Below are 23,583 nucleotides of genomic sequence, written 5' to 3' on the forward strand. Positions count from 1 at the left end.
CTCATCCCTATGAGTAAAGGGAAAGGCAATGCTCCAAAGGAGGGGTGGTGGGCTGGCCAGCTAGCCTGAGCTTCGCAGAGGGCAGCCCATTTCAGACCCCCAGAGGCTACCGTGCTCTCTCAGGGAGCTCCAGGAAAGGAGGCCCGTGCTGAACTAAGTCTGTGTCTGTGTCCACCTAGCTCCCCGCACCAGCGGGGTGAGGTGCCATTTGTTACTCTGTCTTTTCCTTTTCTCTCTCATGCAGCTCCTGTGAATTCTAGCATTCTCTTTGGAAACATAAATCCCAAACTGCTTCTCCCTTGAAAGAAGCTAGCAAATATCTGCACTGGTCTTCCCGTGCGGTGGTCAGGAAGACTCGGGCTTGGGAATGAGCCAGACCAGGATTGGGATTCTGACCCCTCCTTACAAGCTGAGGGGCCTGGGAAGGTATTTCCTCTCTAAGCTTCTGACCCATGCTCAGCTAAGTGCCAGAACAGAACAACAGCTGGTGACACGAATTACCCATAACAGCACCGATGGCAGGTAACCCTTCAGTGATACTGTGGTGGCTGACCCATCGCAGCGCTAGTGGTGTTCTGGCCCACTGCCTGGGAGCCATGTCCATGGGTATGCTTGTACCAGCAAGATTCATTGCTAACTCAGTGCTTTATGGTAGCTTTCGTGTGCATCAACACGGGATAGAACAACAAAACCTCTTCCAAGGCTCTTGTACCTTCAGGACAGAACTGTGCCTTTGCCCTTCAGATCATCCCCAAGAAGGCCCCTCTGTCGGGTGCCATGGACTCCTGTTTCTAGTGACAGGACTCTGGCTTCTCGGCCATTTCACCTCAGCAGTTCCCTGTCAGGAAAACCCTCAGTGGCCCCATATGCTCAACAGACTTTTGCTTTAGACCTACTGGTCTGATTTCCATTTTAGATTTACTGTCCCCCTAAGCGCCAGGGGACAGTGCCTGGCACGCTCGAGCTCAGGAAGGCTACCTGTGGCGCTCTGCAGCCAAGGAAGGGTCAATCACACCGACTGCACTCACTCAGGGGGGCACTGGTGCCTGCTCTGCACTTGCAAAAATAATCCCTTCTAAAATTTAAAACAAACCCTGACATCTGAAGTCAATTCTATAATATCCTAAATAGACAGTCCACGTTTGACTGTTTATAGAACACTTACAAGCTTTTAAATGGCCTTGACTACTAATGTGATGAAGACAATTTAAGTCTAGATTGAAAAAGGCACAGAAAGAAGCCTTAAATGATGTGTTTGGAATCCACCTTATACATACAAAGATCTCCTCACCTAACAACCACTCATCCAGTCAAGGGCACCTGCCTTGAACAGGCTCAATCACCTCCTGGTCCTGACTTAAAGAGAACTTCCTATCAGAAAGAGTGATCTCCAACCTTCCTCTCTGTTCACAAATATGCCCAATGGCAGATCTCTCTAACACCTGCTACTAGAGAATGTTGTGTTGCTCCTTCGGAGCATTCCAAAAGCATCCTATCTGGTAGAAATAAACTATTCCAGGGAACGCCCAATACCATTTTTGATGACATGGGAAATTTAAATTGTTTTCCTCTAAGGGAACTTGGGTTTCTACTCTCATTCCCTTTTTTTTTACGGGGCTGTTTGACCCAGCTCCCATCTCTTTTATTATTTTATGGGCATTAAGGGCAAGTTTACAAGAGCAAGATAAACTCTCAGCAGGTCTGTAATCTCTCCTCACCTCACTCCCCACTGCAGGGAGCTGTGCAATAAGACACCCTGGGAACAGCCTTTGCTGACTCTGGAGATTCCAGTGTCACCACACTGCTTCCTGGAACAAGACACAAGTGACCACACCTTGTCTGCCATTCTGAAGCTCCATCCTGGGTCAGCCTAGCAAGTAACTAAGTACCAAGGAAACAAAACAACACTTTAAAGTACTAATTCTTCCTTTCAGAGATAAGTGACCCATCTCCAGTGTTGTCCTAATACCACAGGGGGCGTTAGAGCAATAGCAGGACAACTGGCAAACCAGCTGCTCTCCAGCTAAAAGGCTAAAGCCCCACCCTTTCATTGTAGAGACCTGGCCTTTCTGGAGAGGAAGATGCAGTAAAAAGACCAGCCGGTTTCTATTTTCATCCAGCTGCTTCCTGGTACCAGACCTGCTGGGGTATGAACGCTATTATGTAAACATGAAGTCCACCAGATTCAAGGGCACTTAGGAAAACAGCAGTAGGTCCTTTTTTCAGGCCACTGCATTTTAAGTACCTTAGCTAGGTCCTGTGACTAATGTGTTTTTGTCCCCAATTCCATCAGCACCACTAATCCACTAATTGGGGAATAAAATGGAAATTGCATCGCGAAAGGCTCCACTGGCCACCGCCTCTTGCCTAGACTTGCTTTCTGACCTTACTGGGTGTGTCACTCATCTTGCCGTGGAGAGTCGGCCAGTCCCCACTCACTCCTGGCTGAGATGCCACTGGGCAGCTTTTCCCAGGGGCGAGCACCAGGAGGCAGCAGTAAGCAGGGTGAGCACCTGCCTTCCGCACAGGGAGCTTGCCTTCTAGAGCTGAAGACAACCTTCAATGATGTTTGACTAACTACAACTCACAAGTGGGTGCCAAGGGAGGGTACAGCAGGGACCTGGCAGCTCACGTCAGAACCTGAATGATGAGTTGGCACTGGGGTCAGGGGAGAAGTGGAGGGAGGGGACCAGGGGGAGAAATGCAGGTCAGCATCCAGGTGGCAGGAGTGAAGCTGCAAGGCAGGGAAGAGGCAGCATCAAAGACCCAATGGAAAGAAGGCACAAGGAGGGGCGGGTGGAGAGTGACAGAGAAGGGCCAATCTTGTAGTAGCTGGGGGTAAACATGTCAGATTTCTCCTAAGGCACTGAAGGGTACACCAAAGCAATGCTCGTTTGGCAAGCACTCAATGTGTGTGGAGAAGTGGCTGGAAATAGTTAAAGGCTCGTGTACGGTCTGGGGAAAGGTGAAGGTGAAGGTGAGTGTGACATCATCTGGAGAGGCTTGGGAAGCAGAAATGACAGGACTGGGTGGTGCGCAAGGAGGTCAAAGCGACTTTGGCTTTGGCCTCACTTGAATGAACACCTGGCAGTGCCATCTACTGACAGGAAGCCCAGGGGAAGGAGGTATGGGGTACAATTTGAGCGGTTTGACATAAAGGTGTCCACCCAACATTATAGAGAGTGAGTCAATCTCTTATCTTAAGAAACAACAACAAACTCCTGATTTTAAAATATCTGAGAGCTTCTGCTAAATTCTGTCATGACTTCCAAACTCTGGCTTGGTGAACTAGTGCCCTTCACAAGCATGTACCCTCTGTCTCCCCACCTCATTTCCACACGCTCTGCTCCATGCCCCCAGTCCAACATCTGCAGGTTTCTGCACAGGGGCTCTCTCTGATAGACCCCCTGCAAGTCCAGCTCACAGGGCAGTTCTCTGAGGATACTGACTCAGGGTACCTGTCTCCCTCCTTCATTCTCCACCCCCAAGCACTGTCCTCACCTTCCTCTCACCTCAGAGAGAGGGCCATCTCATCCTCCACCCAGGAATGGCGTGCAGCTACACCAGGGTTTCTCATCCTTGACACTGACATGTGGGGAACAATTCTCTCTGTGGGCACTGTCTAGTGCCTACAGAGTCTAGCAGCATCCCTGGCTCTCTACCCACTAGGTGCCAGTACCACATCTCGGGTTCTGATGACCAAAAGGTTCTCAGACATTTCTGATGGCCTCAAAGAGCCAAAATCACCCTCATTGAAAGCCACTTCACTGTATGATCAAGTGCTACTAGACGAGAAGCACTGACGAATAATTCCCTCCTCATTCCAGCCCCGTCAGTTTTGCATATAGGAACCCTGAAACCTCCAGCTAGAAGACTATCACTTACTTACCATGAGACACCCAAGCTTTGGATTCCTCAGCCCTTAAAAAACGATAATAATCTCCATGGTTCTAAACCTCCCAGTTCAACTGACAATAAAATGAGATAATGAATGTGAAATCACTCTGCAAAGTTCGAAGTACTAAACACATGCAAAGTGGTATTTGCTTATCAACATCATCACCCATACATGCCTTAAAATAACCTGCAGAAACCAAAACAGCCCAATTAACAACACCAAATAGTATTTCTCTGCATGGGAGTGTATGAGGAAAATAAAATCTGGAACAACGATTCATACACATTCTATACTGGAATTAAAAAAGCATTACTGCTCTCCCAGCCTTGAGGCAAGTGTTGAAAAGAATGGTCTGGTCAAAGACACACTTGGCCTGTTCTCAGTGACCAGAGGACCACGCTGTCCCTGCCCGGATGTGCAAGCACTGCCCCCGTAAACCTCACAAACGGTGACCTGTGAGGCACTCTACGAGAAATAAATCAGAAGAGTTCTTAAAACAAGAATAATTTTAATCAGAATAATTTCATTTTTTAAAAATTACCTCAAACAACATAAATCATGAATGTTCCTATAATATAATTTTCCCATATGGGGAAAGAAAATGGCTTATTTAATTAATTCAGGATTCACAATGTAAAAGGTACCCACAGAAGGAAGACCAGTGAAGACACGGAGAGAAGACATCCACCTGCAAGCCAGACCTGAGAGGAAACCAACCGAGACTTATCTCAGACTTCCAACTTCCAGGTTTGTGGGGAAATGAATTTCTGTTGTTTAAGCCATGCCATCTGTGGTACTTCATTATGGCAGAAAATGAGGACAGTCATCAATCCATAAGTGGAAAATAATGGTATTTCAATGAGTTCATCTTATTGTAAGGTTGAACACTTTTATATATTGGAGGGTCGTGTTTATTTTCTATGAACCCTTAATTCATTTCCTTTGTCCATTTTTTTTACTGGGTAACAGGCCTTTGTTAAAAACGGGAGCTTCTAACATTAAGAAAATTAGCCTCCTACAACATGATCTGCAAACACAGCATTTTCCTCATTTGTCTTTGGGTTTTGCTTTTGGTAGTTTTTGCTTGCAGAAATTAATTTAATGGCGACACAACATCAATAATGAGGCCACTTACAGGCAACCTGAATTGATGGCAACTGCTTCCTAAGAACCTGTGCTGGTGACTGAAAATGGGGGCTCCCTTTTCAGGGGAAAGGGGGCTTGACAGACAACAACAGACGACAGGAAGGTTAAAACAAGGTAAACAAGACAGGGTAAGATTCCACACAGTTAACAAGATTTTTTACACAGAAATTCTAAAATGAAGTTAAGTACATTTTGCATCTACACTGCATCCAAATTCATTAGCCGTAACAAAAGGCTGAGCCCAAGAATCACCTAAAGTACAGCAGGTTTTATTAAAATACGTGTGGCCCAGTGCACGGATTCGTGCACATTGAACGGACATTAATTAGAATGCCTGGAGTGGCGCCACAGCTTGAAGGGAGTCTGCACAGTGAGCGGGGTCCCTCTGGCAGGTGGGGTCCCTCAGCCTGGCCTGTGGGGATCGGGCCAAAACCGGCTCTTGGACATCCCCCGAGGGGTCCCAGAGTGCGAGAGGGCACTCTGCAAAGTTGCTGTCGTACAGGGTGTGGAACGCAAATGCAAGTGTGCAGTAAACCAGATTCAGGAACCACGAGGCGCCGCGAGGAATCAGGCTCCCTCCTCTCTGGTTCTGGGCTGCGTCACCTGAGAACCGCCACTGCCAAGTCACTGCAGCTCGGCAGCTCCTGCGTTGAGTGTCTGTCCCCTGGTGGTCAGTGCGCGTCATAGGTACCGGCTGGTCAGCCGGTCATTTGGCCTTTTAGATAGATAGATAGATAGATAGATAGATAGATAGATAGATAGATAGATAGGTGGGTTAAGACTTCCTTAACAATATGGTTTTTAAAGCAAAGATACTTTTTTGTTAAGATGTGGGCATGAACACAGAATGTTGAGACAGGATTTGAATCCTGCCTCTGACCCTTACCAGCTCTCTGACCCTGAGACCAGTCCCTCAGAGACTCCCTGACATCACAGCCTTCCAATTGTATTCAAGGTACAGAATATGGTTCCTGACTTCAAAAAACTTGTTTCCTGTTTCACTGATGCTACCATTTCTTAAATAATTTAGACAGCTACTATGAACACGGTATATATCTAGACTCTGACTTTAAGAAACTTTTCATAATAGAAAACGTGGACAAATAACTACAATCAGACAGCCTGCACTGGGTGCCACAAAAGAGATACAAAATGCCATGGGTGTTCTGAGAGGCCCATCTGAACTGAATGAGGAGAAGGCTTAGATGAAACTCCAAGAGAGAAGTGGTATTTGAGCTGCAACTTGAAGAACTAAGGCAAAATCAACATCATTAAAATGTCCATACTACCCAAAGCAATCATCAGATTCAATGCAATCCCCATTAATATACCAACAGCGTATTTCAAAGATCTAGAACAAACTCTCCAAAAATTCATCTGGAATAAAAAAAAGACCCCAAATAGCCACAGCAATCCTGAGAAAGAAGAATAAAGTTGGAGGGATCACAGCTTGGTCTGCAGTGTTTTCAGGCCTGAACTTTCCTTGGTATCTGTACTCCTTAACAACCAGTCAGCCTTGGTTTGACAGAAACCTGAAAGGACAGGAAGAGAGGTCAACTCTCACTGTCCTCCCAGCAGTTCTAATAGATTACCAGATATCAAGCTGTATTACAAAGCCACGGTTCTCAAAACTGCCTGGTACTGGCACAAGAACAGACATATAGACCAATGGAACAGAATAGAGAACGCAGAAATCGACCCAAGCCATTATGCTCAATTAATATTTGACAAAGGAGGCAAGAGCATACAATGGAGTCAAGACAGTCTCTTCAATAAATGGTGCTGGGAAATTTGGACAGATATATGCAAAAAAATGAAACTAGACCACCAACTTACACCAAACACAAAAACAAACTCAAAATGGCTAAAGGACTTGAATATAAGACAGGAAACCATAAAAATCCTACAAGACTCCATAGGCAGCAAAATAGCAGACATATGTCGTAGCAATATCTTTACAGACACAGATCGTAGGGCAATGGAGACTAAGGAGACAATAAACAAATGGGACTACATCAAAATAAAAAGCTTCTGCACAACAAAAGAAACCACCAACAAAACAACAAGAAAGCCCACTGCATGGGAGAACATATTTGCCAATGGTATTTCCGATAAGGGTTTAATCTCCAAAATTTACAGAAAACTCATACAACTTAACAAAAGGAAGATAAACGATCCAATAAAAAAATGGTCAAAGGAACTAAATAGACACTTTTCGAAAGAGGACATACAGAAGGCCCAGAGGCATATGAAAACATGCTCAAAGTCACTAATCATCCCAGAGATGCAAATCAAAACAACAATGAGATACCATCTCACACCTGTCAGAATGGCCATTATCAACAAGTCAACAAATGACAAGTGCTGGCAAGGATGCGGAGAAAAAGGAACCCTCATGCACTGCTGGTGGGAATGCAGACTGGTGCAGCCACTGTGGAGAACAGTATGGAGCTTCCTCAAAATGTTAAAAATGGAACTCCCATTTGACCCAGTGATCCCACTTATAGGAATATATCCCAAGAAACCAGAAACACCAATCAGAAAGGATATATGCACCCCTATGTTCATAACAGCACAACTTACAATAGCTAAGATTTGGAAACACCCTACGTGCCCATCGGCAGATGAGTGGATTAAAAAACTGTGGTACATCTACACAATGGAATACTACGCCGCTATTAAAAAGAAGGAACTTTTACCATTTGCAACAGCATGGATGGACCTGGAGAGCATTATGCTAAGCGAAATAAGCCAGTCGGAGAAAGATAAATATCACATGATCTCATTCATATGTGGGATATAATGATCAACATAATTTGATGAAGAAGAATAGATCAATCTAGAGACAAACGGTAGGGGATGGGGGGGTTAGAGAGCAACCAAAGGATTTACATGCATGCATATTAGTATAATTAATGGACACAGACACTGGGGCAGTGGGGGCTTACCCGGGCTGGGAAGGGATGAGGGAGGGGGTCAATTGGGGAAAAAGTAAAACTTTAGACAAAAAATAATAATAATAATAAAATAAAAAATAAGAAAAAGTACTAAGGCTGACTGGGGCAGGGTGACAGGGGTGTTTCTGGCAGATACCTGGGGATGGTCAAGGAATAAACAAGTGATCCTGTTCAGCTAAGCAGGTGAGAATAATGCCAGTTGGTGGAGTTTCAGCTTAACTTAATAAGCAATGGGGAAATCAAAACTTTCAGAGGAGGATAAGTAACCAGCAACTACCTACATGATAGAATGAGTGAGCAGGTCAGGGCGAGACCTGGAGACATTCTAGAAGTGGCCCTGATGAGTGTTTCCGCTCGTTTGAGCCGCAGTAAGTGAGGACTCCAGGAATACAGATAGGAAGGTCAGAAAGAGGACAACTAGGTGGACAGGGGAGGGAAGCCGAGATGGCTCTTTGTACTTTTGCAATATTGATGGGACAGTCTGGCAGATACAGCAGAGCAACAGTTGAAAAATATGGTTTTGGAGTTTGGGAGAGAGGTTGGAACCAGCACAGCGATGGTAACTGATACAGTGAAATTTAGTATGTGGGGACCCAGTGGGAGCCCTTTGGGTTAGTATGAAGATTATTTTAAGCTGAAAATATCTTCTATTTAATAGATGCAGAAAGAAGACTGCTAGGAGCTTCCCTTATCTGACTAAAGCAGCAATTTCTGGGAGGTGAGGCTACATAAATCCCCTCTTTGGGGTGGGCCTACTCTCAGGAGGAAGAACAGAATTAACCTACCATAAATCCCCCTGGCCTGGAGGAGGAAGCAGGACCTCTCCTGTCTGTAGAGAGAGCAGCACTTATTTTCTTATCTGCTGTAAAATCCCATTTGTCTTTCCTAAAGAAACACATTTGTTCTTCCCCTCCCTTCTCCTTAATTAGGATATAAGCCTCTATCTTAATCATTTAATGAGTATGCACACTTATAAACTTTTCTCCTGTTAATCTGTCTTCTGTCATTTTAATTTGCAGACCCCCTAGTCAAAAAGAGGGTAGAGGAAAAGTTGTTTGCCTTTCTAACAAGTGATATATAGCAATATTTTTAAGTGAAGGGGTGCTCAGAATATACAAGTATGGGCAAAAGTAGGTTTACAGTTGTATGTGAAAGTTTATTCTTGTATTATTATTTATTCTTGTATTATGTGTTTTTTTTCTATGAGGATAACTGTAAGCCTACTTTTGCCCACCCGTGTATGCGAGTCATCCCAGGTAAATAAAGGTCAGTCCCTATCATTTTACTAATCCTTTCATAATAAGATGATCCCACAAGCACAGAACATTAAATCCCTTTGAGTCACTTTCCCCACTGGCTACCCTACTTCTCAAGTGCATTGTGAACTTGTGTGTTATCTCAGCAACACAACTGAAGGCTGAGGCGGAATGACACAGCAGCTGTGGGTCTGTAACAGGCTCCAATAGGGAAGAAGGCCTTACATGTAAAAAACAGAAAAACGGAATTTCTGTGGAAAATGATCTCTGTCAATACTGTCTGAAGAGGCTGCTGGAGTGAAGGAGCGAGGTGGGGGCCCAGCACCGGCCTGATGCACAGGGCACGGACGGCGGCACGGAAAGCCTGTGATGGCCTGGCTGGAGCAGGAGAGGAGGAGCACGCTGTGGCGCACCTTTTGTGTGTTAGGCACAGTGCCAGGTGCCCATGTACACACAGTATTTCCACTGGGGCTCAGCACATCCCATGAGGCAGCTGCAGTAGGCCCAGGCCCTACAAAAGGAGCCAAAGCGTAAAGGAACTTGCAGATCCAAGAATGCAGCCGGTCCTGAAGCCTTCAGCCGGCCTCCCCACCTCTCATCCCATTGGCACACCCCTTCTCTGCTCACCCCAAAGCAATCCTGAGGCACACAGGTGGAAGGGAAATAATTCCGCACACCAAGGATAAGCGCACTGATGAGTAAAGGGGTGGGGACGAGATCCCAGGCTTCCCTCTCTCTTCCCAGGCTCTGAGAGGAGGACAAAGGCAAGGAAAGTCTTCTAGTGTTGGAAACAACTGTGAAATGGGAGAAAGGCCACTCTACGCAATTAAAAATAAGGTTGTACAGTAAGACCTGAAACAGCACAAAGGGAAACAAAGCAACTGTAAATTACTGGATCAAATCCTTAGCTCAAACAACAAAAATCAAAACATGATGTTGGGAACAATACAAACACCAGAAACTACAGAAAAGAGCCAAAGGAAAACTGACAGCACTATGTATTCCTATTACCAAGCCGAAAAAGAAAAAAAATTAAATGTCCAACCCAAAAGTTAGGAAGGAAGACAGAAGCCTAAGGAAAGGAACCAAACTAAGGAAAGTAAAGAATTAATAAAGATACATGTACAATTAATAGAAAATATTAGAATAAGAATATACATTAATTTTTAAAAATAATAACCTCCAATGTCTGTAATCAAGAACAAAATACCAAACACACTAATTTGCAAGTATAGCAAAAAAAAAAAATAAAGAATATTATTAGAGGGAAAAAATTTTAAATGCAAACAGACTGCAATATTTTATGATAGTAAATTTGAAAATCCAGAATCAAACAAATAATTTCTTTGTAATTTATAAATTAAAATTTAACTCAGAAAGAACAAGAACTATGGGTAAGAAGAGTGATCAATAAACCGCTTCTGTATAAAGATAGACAAACGAACAGACAGACAGCTAGAAGTTCAAATGATTTTGTCCTTGAATAAAACAGAATATTCTAGCAACTATCCTGACCCACAGGACTTTTCATGACATCACAACATAATACTTACATCTGGAAAAGGGCCAGAAGGAAGTGGAGGAGGTTCCTGCTAAGGAATGAACAAAACTCCCAGGAAGAGGGAGGCTATGGCAGCCAGTGCTTTTCTATGTGCAGGGACGCAGTGCTGCCTGGGCACCAAGAGGGTTATTTCTAGAGAAGAAAAAGGTGCTTTTGGAAATGAACGTTATGTGTGAGCGTCTCTGTACAGGTAACATTTCTTCATCTGACTTTCTAATACCACCTGCCCCCACCCCCCACCCCCCAACTCTCAGGATTTGCTCAGCACAGCACAGCTTGGTCTGCAGTGTTTTCAGGCCTGAACTTGCCTTGGTATCTGTACTCCTTAACAACCAGTCAGCCTTGGTTTGACAGAAAGCTGAAAGGACAGGAAGAGGTCAACTCTCACTTTCTTGCAAAACTGCTGTCCTCCCAGGCCATCTTCCATCCCCTCTGACCACCAGGGGCCGCTCAGCTGTGGCCCAGTGTTGGGTGGCGACATTCACTGAAGGAGGGGAGGGCCGAGTCCTCCACAGGACTAGGGCCGGCCACATTCTCCTTCACAATGGGTGGCCCCAGAATTTCTACTGTCTTTCTGCTGGTCAAGTAGGTGGGGTCCCCACCACCATTTTGCATTCATGCAATGCAGTGGCACCTCACAAGTTATTAAATACCTTCATAGAGTATTGCATTTGGTGTAATCATACTGTCTACTTAGGTAATCTCATATATATATAAAATCTACATATACATACATATTTATACATATATATATACTTTTTTTCAGAGAGAAAGTGAGAGGGAGAGATAGAAACATCAACAATGAGAGAGAATCACTGATCAGCTGCTTCCTGCACGCCCTCTACTGGGGATGGCGCCCACAACCCAGGCATGTGCCCTGACCAGGAATTGAACCTTGACCTTCTGGTTCACATGGGTCGAAACTTAACCACTGAGCTACACCCAGCTGGACTTCCTTAACATTTTACAAATTAAGATACCTAGTCAATGGGAAAAAAGGAGAGCAACCGGGGCTCAAATTCAGATATTCTGACACTGAGTCAGAAACCTAAGCCGGAATCACAATAAAAAAATCATGACTTCTAAGCAATTTCTAAAGAATTCCAGTGAGGAAAATACATTCTAATGTAACTATTCTTAACATTTAACTGTTTCAGAAATCAAGGAACTCTAATCTAACTGCTGAAAAGTGCATCAATTTACAAAACGTATGCCTATAATTTGAGGGATTTACACACAGCCCTCCATCATGCCCTGTTTAAGAATTATTATCCTAATGTGCTTTAATAAATTGGAAAGAACACTGGGCATTCCCTATAAAGCTCTTCTTGGGGCATAAGTCACAGGATTGTCTCTTCTGGTAGAGACGACCTTGTAACTGTGTGCTTACGTGTTCATGGATTTTAGTAATTAACTCTTCCCAATGGGTACAGATGTTCCTCGCTTCCATCAGCATAGATTTGACACAACAAGCAATAAATCTATTAATGGGGAGTTTCTGTGCTGAATGCTGGTAGACATTAAGATGAATAAAATCACTGCTTAAACTTAAGGACGCTTACAAGGTTATCCAGGAGATACACTCACATATCATCTCAATCTGAGGGTACAGAAGTAACAAAGAGAAGCATGAAAAAGTGCCCTGGGAGGTAAAAGAAGGCTTTTTCTTTCCTCCCTTGTATCTATCCTCAATAGAGAGCAAACATCAGTAAATGATTACAAATCACCAAAATGAGCAAGTTCTATGCCATAAATCTTGCTACAAGTTAACAATATGCTCTTTCTGCAAAAGTGAACCATTTCAGTTAATTACAACCTTACCCTCTGATAGGTGATCTCAATGGTCCTTATGCAACATGTCAGAAATATCTACTACAAAAACCAAAAGTGATTAATGAGGATTTAGCATTAATTCTTTGATAAAGACACAGCCCAAAGAGATCAGATTAGTCCAAGTCAGAGGGTGAGTGTGGTGAGAAAGAATAAAGACTTCATTGTGTTTTACAGACCTTTAAAGAGGTGTCTTTAATATTAACAATTTATGGAATTGGTAGATTCACCAAAAACATATGATGTGTTTCAAATGCACGGGTGGCAAATTCATATTTACACCATGACTGCCTTGTGTAGCCTTTGGTCTAAAGGCGAACAGCTTCCAAAGGGAGTTTTCAATATGCGTGTCTGCTCAATGCTGGACTGGACTGAGGAAATGTTTCTGCTACTTGAACCCTCTGCTTCTCTTCCAACGCTGTGGCCACTCCCTAATGTTTTACTTTCTGCACAGGTGTACTTACAGTGGACAGTGAGATACATGCACATGTTCTCAATGTATAATCAGACATGCAAACCCCAGGTGCCCAGGGTCCAGCACCTGGCAAACCATGGTCAGTCAGCAGTGGTCATGACGACGTGTTACTGGCAGGCACGATTCAGTAAAGGGCTTGGCTCCGCAGTCCATTGTTCTTATTTTGAAGTAAATGTCATTATTTACCCAAAGATCTAAATGTCATGCTTGCTGCATAAACTACCGGACAGGAGAAAGTTTACTTACCTCACTAGGAATCAGTCTTCTCTTTAATTACATACCACGCAGCCCCTCATTACATAACCTAGGTAAGATTTGTGACGTCATATACCATACCATTTTTTAAAAATGTACTCAGAAATACAGAAGTTTTAGGGGGGGAAGCCTTGGCATAATTAGCTATCATCTGTGTTTAGCTACTCCAAACAGAGGTTTAAATATGCAGAACATGTATGATGAGACAAAGAGAACTAGAAATTCAGTAAATGCTTCCTTTAAACTATAGGTAACAGCCAGAAATAGAGCTGGGTTTCTTTTTGATGAAGTAAAATATTTAGCCTATTGAAATTTTAATTCATTCAACTTTTGGGGTAGAAAAACATACACTGGAGCTGCCAAATGTCTTCAGGGACTTTCAATTACACTGGGACAGTGTGTTCGGGAGAGAGAAAGGAATCCACAGTCCCCATCCTCGGAAACATTTCAAAGCAGACCTTTTATATTATCGTTGGCACTGGGCCTACAATTTTTTTCCCATGATTGATTGCAAAATAAAATGTATTCCCTTATGATTTCAAAGTAAGGTTTACTTGCAGACTTGTTTAGTCCACCCCCCAAAAAAGTAAGTGGTTCTGCTTTTGTCCCGTCACCCTGGAGTCTGACACCAGGGACGCCATGTATCTTCTCTGTTTTTCCCAGTAACGCAAGGACAGTTACTTGCATAGTAAAACCACTCCCCGAGAAAACAGATGTGCTTCTCCCTCTCCCAGAGGTTGCAGCTGGCTGAGGCCAGTGCGGAAAGCAGCAGAGGCCTTCCAAAGCAGAGGAGCCTTGGAGGGAGGCTGCCACTGTGTGGGTGCACGTGGAAGAGGGGAGTTCTGACGTTCCAACCAAGGGCCCAGACGAGCACCCATTAATGCAGGGAAATGACGACTCTGCGAGCGGAGGCGACGGAAGCACCGCAGACATCCTCTCTCAAATCTGGAATCAACCAGGATGAGCTCCAAACCTTGACAAGTGCTAGAGAACATGGTTAAAATCCTAACTTAAGCCACAAGGATAAAGCTTTTGTTTACTGCTGAGAAAGGAAATTCTCATGGAGAAAAGAAGTCGCCGCCATGTCAGCGGAAGGCATGAGGCTGCTGTGCAAGGGAAAAGCCATCCGCGCACTGCTGCGGGGCAGGGACAGGCTGCTGCTGCCGGTTCCCTGTGCGACCAGAAACCCAGGACCAAAACCAGTCAGCACCTATCAGCCGGCTCTGCCCTGGGCCAGCATCAGTGGGCTCCTCTGGGTGTAGACCAACAATTTGGTCCTTCTTAAAGAACGCTGTGCCTCCCCCTCCACAAAATAAAAAACCCAATTTGTAAACAGCTGGGAAATTACTGCTCAAAGGAGGTTTCAAAGAGCTGTGCATGTGATCATGTTTATTAAAATGTACATAAATTTCTTCTTTTCAGAGACTCTACTTACTATATTCATGTCCTTAAGAAGAATCATAAACCCAAAACCCATTTTCTTTATAGCAGAGTATATTAATTAAAGACAATACATAGTGAAAATAGAAATAAGAAGCATGGCAACTAGACAGTTATTTGGAAGTAACCCTGAAATCAAAATAAGCCAAAAACCTAAGAAAACAACCCAAAGGAATTACAAAACAGATGATAAAATGGACAAATCATATCATTTCCTGGCACGCACTCCACTCTCCTTTCCAAGTTTTAATATACTTAAGAGTCTAACAATCTTAGTCGAGCATTTCTAGAAGCAACAAGTATATTCCAGATTCCTCCCAACTCCACCAGACAGATTCTGGCCCAGACCCAGGAAGCGAGCAAGCCCCACATGAAAGCATTCCTTATCTGCCAGGCTGTTCCTCGCCACCTCCTCGGCCCACAGCACTCTTCCTCCAAACAGCCAGGCTGCTTCCTGCCTTCATTCTTGGGTCTTGGCTCAGAGCCATCTCCCCGGGAGACCACCCAACCACTGCAGCCCCGTCCCCTACAGCACTTGCTGGGTCAGATCCCCCATGTGTTCTGTGTATTGGTTTGCAGTCTCCCACCTTGAGTATCATCAAGAAAATTCTTTTTGTATTATTTCTTTTCCCCGTACCTACCATATTAAATATTTTATGTCCACTTATTTCACTTTCCATGCCACAGAAACAGCAAAGATGCCCCACAAATTAGAGGCTAAAACCTAATTTCCCAGTCTCACATTGTTCACTTCAAATTATGGGCCATGGTCTTTGAATCACTGAATTAAGTGCTCCAGAGATACAGGTGGGGGTCCTACTGGCTAGCTCACGGAGGCAGCTCTACGCACACACCCAGCAGGCCCCGCTGGCCTTTGCCTCTAAACCCACGCTAACCCTGGCCCCGCCTTGCCTGGTGGTGTGTCCTCCATTTGGAGGAAAGGCGAGGAGGAGGCTTTTTCCTCCCATCCCTAGAGTTGAGGTGAGCGGATGACAAGATGTATAGAAAAACAGGCACTGTGATGGGCCCAAGGACAGGTGCTGAACCTGGGTCATTCTGACTTCTCCTAAAGTCATCTCCATCCCTCAATGACAGCAGCAAGAACAATCAAGGGAAACAAGCTGTGCAGAGGCTGAAAGGCCAGAGTGGTAGGTGGTGTGTCAGAGCCTGTAAGGCCACAGAACCTGTGCCAACGACGTGGGAGAAGGCTTATCACTCCCCTCCCGCACTCTCCCCACCTCCTTCAAAGGGACAGCGGGGATCACCTGCTGCAGCCAACCTGCCTGAGCTCTCCTGCCTGGGGAGTCCCAGGAGCAACGTTAACAGAAAGGGGAGGGAAAGCAGGATGTGGGAGCCACTAAGGCATCCCACACAGCCGCGGGTAAAGAATGTTCTGGTAACTGTCTCCAGATTGCCTGCCTCCTAGAGACCGCTGGTTAATTTCATGAGGGCCTTCCACATGGCTCCTCTGAAAACAGCTTCAAATAAAGGCCTTGTGTCCTGACGGGCTCACTCTTACAAAGCCCCACACGTTTCTAAGGTGTCTCCGATGCACGGCCTAAGGGAGATGCTGCACCACAGGAGTTTAAACCAGGCCATTCATAACCACCACCAGGTCATCACTTAGATCCCAGTTCAGGGGTGGGACAGGGCATGCGCGGTTTTCAAAGCCCCCTATGTTCCTGTTTTAAGTTACTACCTCTGGATTAAATAAGCTCTTTCTAATCAATCCCTTGATTATGGGAACTTTTGATTTCCAGAGACCCAGCTCATCAAGAGAATTCACTGCTTTGGGCATGTTGATTGCGAAGTTCCCATAGATACTCCAGGGAAGCTGGCTGGCAAGTGCTTCCACAATCAGATCTGTGGCTCAGAGAGGTCCAAGTTTGGAGCTAAGGCTTGGGAGCTCCGGCAGTACTTAAAAGCGGGCAAGAAAAAAAAAAAAACAAAAAAAACACAACAACAAAAACAGCCAACCACCAACAGTAACCAAGGTAAAGAACAGCAAACAAAGTTACTAGGAATCCAATCAGAGAAAGGCTGTCATGTTCCCCAGACCTGAGGGCCAGGGTCATCACTGCCTTGCCCATGGTTGCTCTCTACACAGCCAACCAAGTAGCTTATTAACACTCAAATGCGCATTAAATAAAATGCACGAACCACACCCACCTGAGGAAGAGAAAGCTTAGAAATAGCTTTAAAATGATTTCAAGAAAAATTGAGACAAAAGGATTTTAAGGTAACGTGGTTTTAACCAGAACCCCCTCAATCCCCCAACAATTTCTATTCGTCAAAATTTTAACCTACAAGTTTCAGCTCATGATTTTGTGTAACATTACTTTGTTTCCTGAGGAACAGGATATGGCCAAATACTTCATACCTTGTTTTCTCTCAAATTCCACAGCATCACTCAGAAAACCATTCACTGGAAAATAAAACTGTTTAAAACATTAACATGCGCCCTAACCGGTTTGGCTCAGTGGATAGAGCGTCAGCCTGAGGACTGAAAGGTTCCAGGTTCGATTCCAGTCAAGGGCATGTACCTTGGTTGCGGGCACATCCCCAGTAGGGGGTGTGCAGGAGGCAGGTGATCGATGTTTCTCTCATCGATGTTTCTAACTCTCTATCCCTCTCCCTTCCTCTCTGTAAAAAATCAATAAAATATACTTTTTAAAAAATTAACATGCTACTTCAGTAGTTGCCTTTTATTGATTGCTTCATGGTCTTTGTTAATTCATCCAGTTTTTAAAACACCAACATTTTAAGGAATGCTTTTCAAAGACAGCAAAACAGCAGGAGACTGGCAGAATGTGATTACTTATTGCTAACTTGGCATCGCCAGACATACTAGGTCCTTAACCACATAATGGTTCCTAAGATTCATCTTCCCAGGCATGCTGATCTGCCAGGGACTCAGTATCGAATGAAATTTACCATTAAAGAAGGGAACGGAGGATCCCACAAGGAAACACATTTAGGAAATGCTGCATATTTGCCTCCCTTACGAGTCTCAAATGCTCTGAGAATATAGGAACAGAAACCTGCTAAACGAAACACATCCAAAATTTCATCAGGTAGCACCTACTATTATCTCCAAGAATGGGGTTCCTCCTAGGAGCCCCTAGGAAGCTATCTATCAGCTAGGAGCTGTCCACTGGCTAGCTGGCATCTCACCAGTCAACCTGAGACCCTTTATTACCTCCTCTTCATTCATGGAGCCCAATTATGTGCCTATGATAATGAGATTCTGGTGCCGTTGTAATAACATGGTTATTACTTAACAGGAAAGGAGGAAAGGGAAGGCTAAATAATATAGGCATGCCATTTATACAGCTTTGCTAAGTCTGTTCCCTGCTGACTGATGGGGGAAGGGACTGGACAACAGATGCATACCCAGTCAAGTCTGAGTGACATGGGAGGGTGACTACCTGCCAGACATACCTGGGAACAAATTAGTGGCCAGGGTGGATGTGGCCACTGCAATATTTAAACATCCAAACAAAGGAAGCGCGCTCCCCCCCTCCTCTCTTTCACACACACACACACACACACACACACACACACACACACACACTGAACAAATTAGTGGCCAGGGTGGATGTGGCCACTGCAATATTTAAACATCCAAACAAAGGAAGCGCGCTCCCCCCCTCCTCTCTCTCTCTCACACACACACACACACACACACACACATACACACTGTGCTCCCCTGCATCCACATGGCTCAGGGCCATGTGGGAGTCCCACATGGACTAATGGACTTTAATTAACTTGGAAGCTGAACTGCACTGGCTGCACCATGGACCGGAAGCTCTGGACACTGGCTTTGTTTCTAGCTCTGCTGGAACCCCAGCTGCACCTTTTCCAGGACTGGCTTAAGGGGCAGGGGACTTTGGAATCTGAGGAATGTAACTTAAGGCAAACAAACATCCCATGCTCCCATGGGGGCTTCTGAAAGTTCTTCCTTCAGCAGTACCCCAAGAACCTCACTCCACAAGTGACGAGGAAGTTTAATTCAACATACAAAAGTTGGGAAGGCCTGACTTAACACACTGTGAGTGATATTAGTAGTAAGCTTCATTATTCCAGACTCATGAGAACAATGGGAGGCTCACATTTTTTAAATTACACATCACACACTTCAACGTCCTCAAGTGCCCACACCTTTTCTTATTATTTATGATGAGGAAAACAGGCACATCCTTGTCAGACTAGTCAACACACTGTCTTTCTAGAACCAACCTGGTCATTCAAGTTACTGCTTAAACTTTGAAATGAGAATACAAAAAAGCAGGGGGGGGGGGGGGTCACAACAGAGGGTTTTAAAAAAATTTATAATCACATTATTCACACCTCGTATATGTGGTTTGAAACTCTTGAGCCTCTAATTAACCAAAATGACTAAAAACAGTTTTCAGGAACTGAATTGGGGTTCACTTACATAGCCTCTCAGGGAGACAATGAAGTGGTCTGCCAGGAGCAGAGCAACCCCAGGGAGATCCACACCAACCTGCACACTGCCGTCTCATTTCCTGGGGGCGCAGAGGCTGTGCACAGACACTGCCCACCCCACCTGGGGGGGGAGGGGAGGGGGCAGGAACAGTCAAGAGAGGTGGGAATTGGGACAGCAAAGAGGTTGACGTCACCAGTGACAAACTTTCAGGGGAAGACTTTTCAAGTGAAATTCCCTTTCTTAAAATTTAGGAACAGAAAACCATGCTATCTGAATAATAAACTATGAAAACTGGGTGCATGCACAGAATAGCCTGCTGTGATCACATCCAGTTTACTCTCAAGTTACCCGACACTGAACAGCACTCGCCTACAGCTCCTGTCTAGGGTGGGACAGCATACAAGCCATCACCTAAAGGACAGTCTGATACAGCCCAAAGTTCCAATCGGCTTTCCTTTCTCTCTCCTTCAGTTCAGTATCTTTACTAAGAAATTTCCCTGATATCTCTCTCTCTCTCAAATCTCCCCATCTCCTTGCCCTCTGTCCCAGGGAAATCTTACCCAGGCTTCTCCCAGAGTCTCCAACACTAATCGAGGTTATTTTCTTTAAGCTGCTGTCTCGGCTCTCCACTCCTAAGTCAGTGCTGGAGAAACTCCAAGAAACAGATCCAAGAGGCCACGCACTCATCTTACTCTGCCCTCACCTGACCTCCTCTCCTGTTCTCCAAACTGTTTTTCTCAGAATGGCACAAGTGCACCTAGTGAAATGTGCTCCATGGGCTCCAATCCTAAGCCAAACTGCCAGATGAGAGATCCCAACTTACCAAACAAGAGATCCCAATTTTTAAAAACAAGTTAAAGACGGACACAACTCTAAACACTTGCGGTGCATCCAGTATAGGTTAAGGGACCCAATAATTATTTGCTCAAAGAAGAAAACAGAAAGTGAGAGACTAAGAACGTGCCACTCTAGTTGACAGCTACTCCAATGGACCAGTTCTAAGCTCCAGATTATAAAATGGAGACAGAAGCTTGATTAAAACCAGAAAAAATAGTATCAAACTTGGTACATTAAACCAATATGTGAAGCTAGAATTTAAATTAACTTAATAACCTTGAGTTCCTAACCTCCTGCGATGACTTTGAAGTTCACTGTGTACATGGCTGCCTTTCATTAAAGCTGCTGCCTCCTGTTCGCAGGGCCCGTAAAGGAAAGAGCAAGGGATCGCACAGGGCTTAATGCACCTCTTAGAAAGCGAGCACATAGTGAGAGACCTGAAAAGTAAAGGAGCATGCAGGAACCAGGAGATAATCTTCTTAATACATTCTACACTAGCCAGAGCCTTGCAGGAGCTCAGCTGCTAAGTGTGCCAATGAGGTTAGAAAGGAGATCCTGACAAGTCATAAAGATTATCTTAATGAGTTAGAATAAAGACCCCAAAAAAGGGCTAGCCAGTCCTGCAACACCCACTCTCCCCGTCAGTGTTGAAAAGTAAATGTGACCTCTATTAAAGTTAGAAGGATCATACTTGGGTTAAAATCGATTTTGGCAGCCATACTTAAACTCTCAGTTTTACATTAAAACAGTAAAAGTGTAATAAATTCACTCCCAGAATATTTTCCCAACCTAAGTGCGTAACTGAAACAAAAACAAAACAACAAAAATACGCTGGAAACACACTCATTTATTCTGATAAATCTATTCCTTTAGAATATAGCAGGAGGAAGCTGAGTTTCTGCCCAACAACCATCCAGCTTGTCCAGGGCTGCCATCCACTTTCTAGAGACATGTATGATTCTGGTCCTCTGTGCCTGGCCTGGATCAAGATTTGAAGCAATACCTTCTAACAAGTTCAGAGCTTGGTCTCTAAAATTTGTACACATTAGCACCAGACTCAGGCGAGGGTACACACCACAGCAGTTAACAGCAACTTCATCAATAGTTTATTTCCTAATACAAGTGAGAAGGGGGAACAGACTCTTTGCAACTTGTCCCCAAATGGCACCAGTGGCCAGAATTAAGCCCAATGTGCAATGGTAGACAGACACAGAGCCATAAAGGATTGTCCATGAGTTCAAGATACCATCTCAACCAGGAGAAAGCTGCCACAGAAGCCTTTCACTCCACTCATTTCTAAGTCCCAGGGAAGAAGGAATATTTGTTACCTGAGGTGCCAGAACCCTAGCCGTGGCTGGAAGCAAGAGAAAAAAGCCTCAAGTTCTCATGTGTACAAGGTGTGGATGAAGGCAGGGCTCAGGACTGATGAGGAAGGCGCATGTCTGTCTGGCGACACTGACAGAGCAGCTTACCTCCACGGAAGTCTGTCGATGTCAGGGTCATGTGCCCACTGTCCATCGGGCTGCCATCCCTTTGAGGAGAGGGAGACATTGAAGGGAACCAAAGGATCTTCTAAAGGCAAGTTCTTACTGCAAGCTGGCCAAAGGTCCCTGCAATCAAAGAAATCATTGTGGTTTTGCATTTGGCATATGTATGCCCCCTTTCTTCTAGGGACAAGTCTGAAAGATTTCTGACTGGATCTTAACTTTCAAAAAGAAAAGTACCCAGAATCCACCTAGGTATAAAAGAGACAAGAGAAAGACAAGAAGTCTCATGCTACACCTCAGGAGAGAAAGCGAGTATAATAGCACTTCCTTCTCAAAGAAGAGGCATAAATCAATTGTTACTTTTAAAGAATCAGTGTCTTCTATCACACATTTCAACACAAGCCAACGCATCACACCAGTTTAAGTGATGTGCCCCAAAATGACTCCAAAACCCATGTGCCACCCTATACCAGCCTTGACTAGAAGCAAGAGAAAAGGCTTGAACGTAAATGAAAAATACAGGTAATTAACTTCTGTAGGCACTGGTCTAGAATCAACCTTGCCATTGACCTATCTCCACTGATAATGACAGGGAAAAGGCACTAGGGCCAATCGAAGCATATAATGAATCACAAAGTCAATCTCATACTAAGTCAACCAAAAATCATCAAAATTCTGGAAACTAAGTTAAGTACCTCACCCAGTGTAAAAACGCACCTCACCCAGTGTAATACTTAACAAGTAAATAGCCAAAACATCGATTCTTCCCCCACTAACTGCAGAGTTAGCCAACTATTTGCATATATTCTATTGTATATCATCTCACAATTTCCTTAAAAAAAAAAAATCCTCTTTCCTTCAGGCACAGAAATGTCTAAAGATATTTGATCCTTGCCACCTCAGTAATGCAAATAAATAGTACATCAGAATACCTTTTACAGTTATCTGTGCATCGTCCATAGGAAGGAAAGAAGGAAAATAACAATCTACTCATAAAGAGCTTTATGAGGGAAAATGCCTCTGTCTTAAAGGTTTGGTTCAATTAATCTTTTAGATATCCAAAGAGGATAGAGGAAAAGTCCCCAACAAAGTAACTTGCTTATTTTAAGATGAATCAGAATAACAGGGACAAAAGGACTCCCAAACAGACCAAAAACCTTTAGGTCAGGTGAGTTTCCAAAAGAGAAATGTCTAAATCCCTTCCTCCACTCTTGAAATGACCAAGAACTAACTCCACATGATTCAGTCCTTCAGGGCCCAACAGGTCTCAAATGTCAGACAAAAAAGCAATGTTACCACAAAGAACCTAGCTAGGATGTTAAGGGTGAAGAATAAACAAACACAGCTGTCAGTAAAAACTCATTTCTGCAGAAAGCAAGTGTGCTAATAAGTCACTGGACCGGCTACTCTGCCAGACCATTTTATGGGCCACTACAGAACCATCCACAGGCACAGAGCGAGGAAGGACGCGCAGACAAAGAAAGCTGCAGGACCACAAAACCAAAAAGGGATTCTTGGCAGACACTGGGTGTAAGCAAAGGAGTTTGAGGGACAAGGCCACCCTGCATGGGCTGATGTGACAACCAGCTCTGGCAGCTGAAGCAGCTCTCCATTTCCAATTTCCCAGCAACATAGGAAAGATTTTTTTTTCTTAATAGATTGGCTAGGCTTCTGGATCCATGTCGAAGTGGGCCATAGTTACTGGAACAAATCCAAATCCATTCACTTAAGACATATGAGCTACAGAGGTGAACATAATCTATGTATTGAGGATTAAATAAAACCATTTATACATGCTAGGCAAGAATTTCCTGTTAAACTACCCAAGAAATAAGGAGGCAGTAAATAAAAATTCAACACTAGGACAATATGTTCTTTTGAAGATGATATTTAACAGCCTAGGATTCAAGGCAAGTGTGAAATGGTGATCCTGGGCTAAGAGCCTGCAGACCCATTGTCTGGCTGAAATGCTCAAGCTTCCCAGTGGA

General features: G+C 44.3%; 1 protein-coding gene across 2 annotated transcripts in view; it reads right to left on the reverse strand.

Moving 5' to 3' along the window:
* The window catches only part of STK24 (serine/threonine kinase 24), a 104,164-nt gene that overhangs the window by 27,526 nt on the left and 53,055 nt on the right, over positions 1-23,583 (reverse strand). The gene's annotated exons all lie outside the window — the stretch shown is intronic.

Source organism: Eptesicus fuscus, chromosome 8 (genome assembly GCF_027574615.1).
Source record: "Eptesicus fuscus isolate TK198812 chromosome 8, DD_ASM_mEF_20220401, whole genome shotgun sequence".
In the NCBI taxonomy this organism is placed as follows: domain Eukaryota; kingdom Metazoa; phylum Chordata; class Mammalia; order Chiroptera; family Vespertilionidae; genus Eptesicus; species Eptesicus fuscus.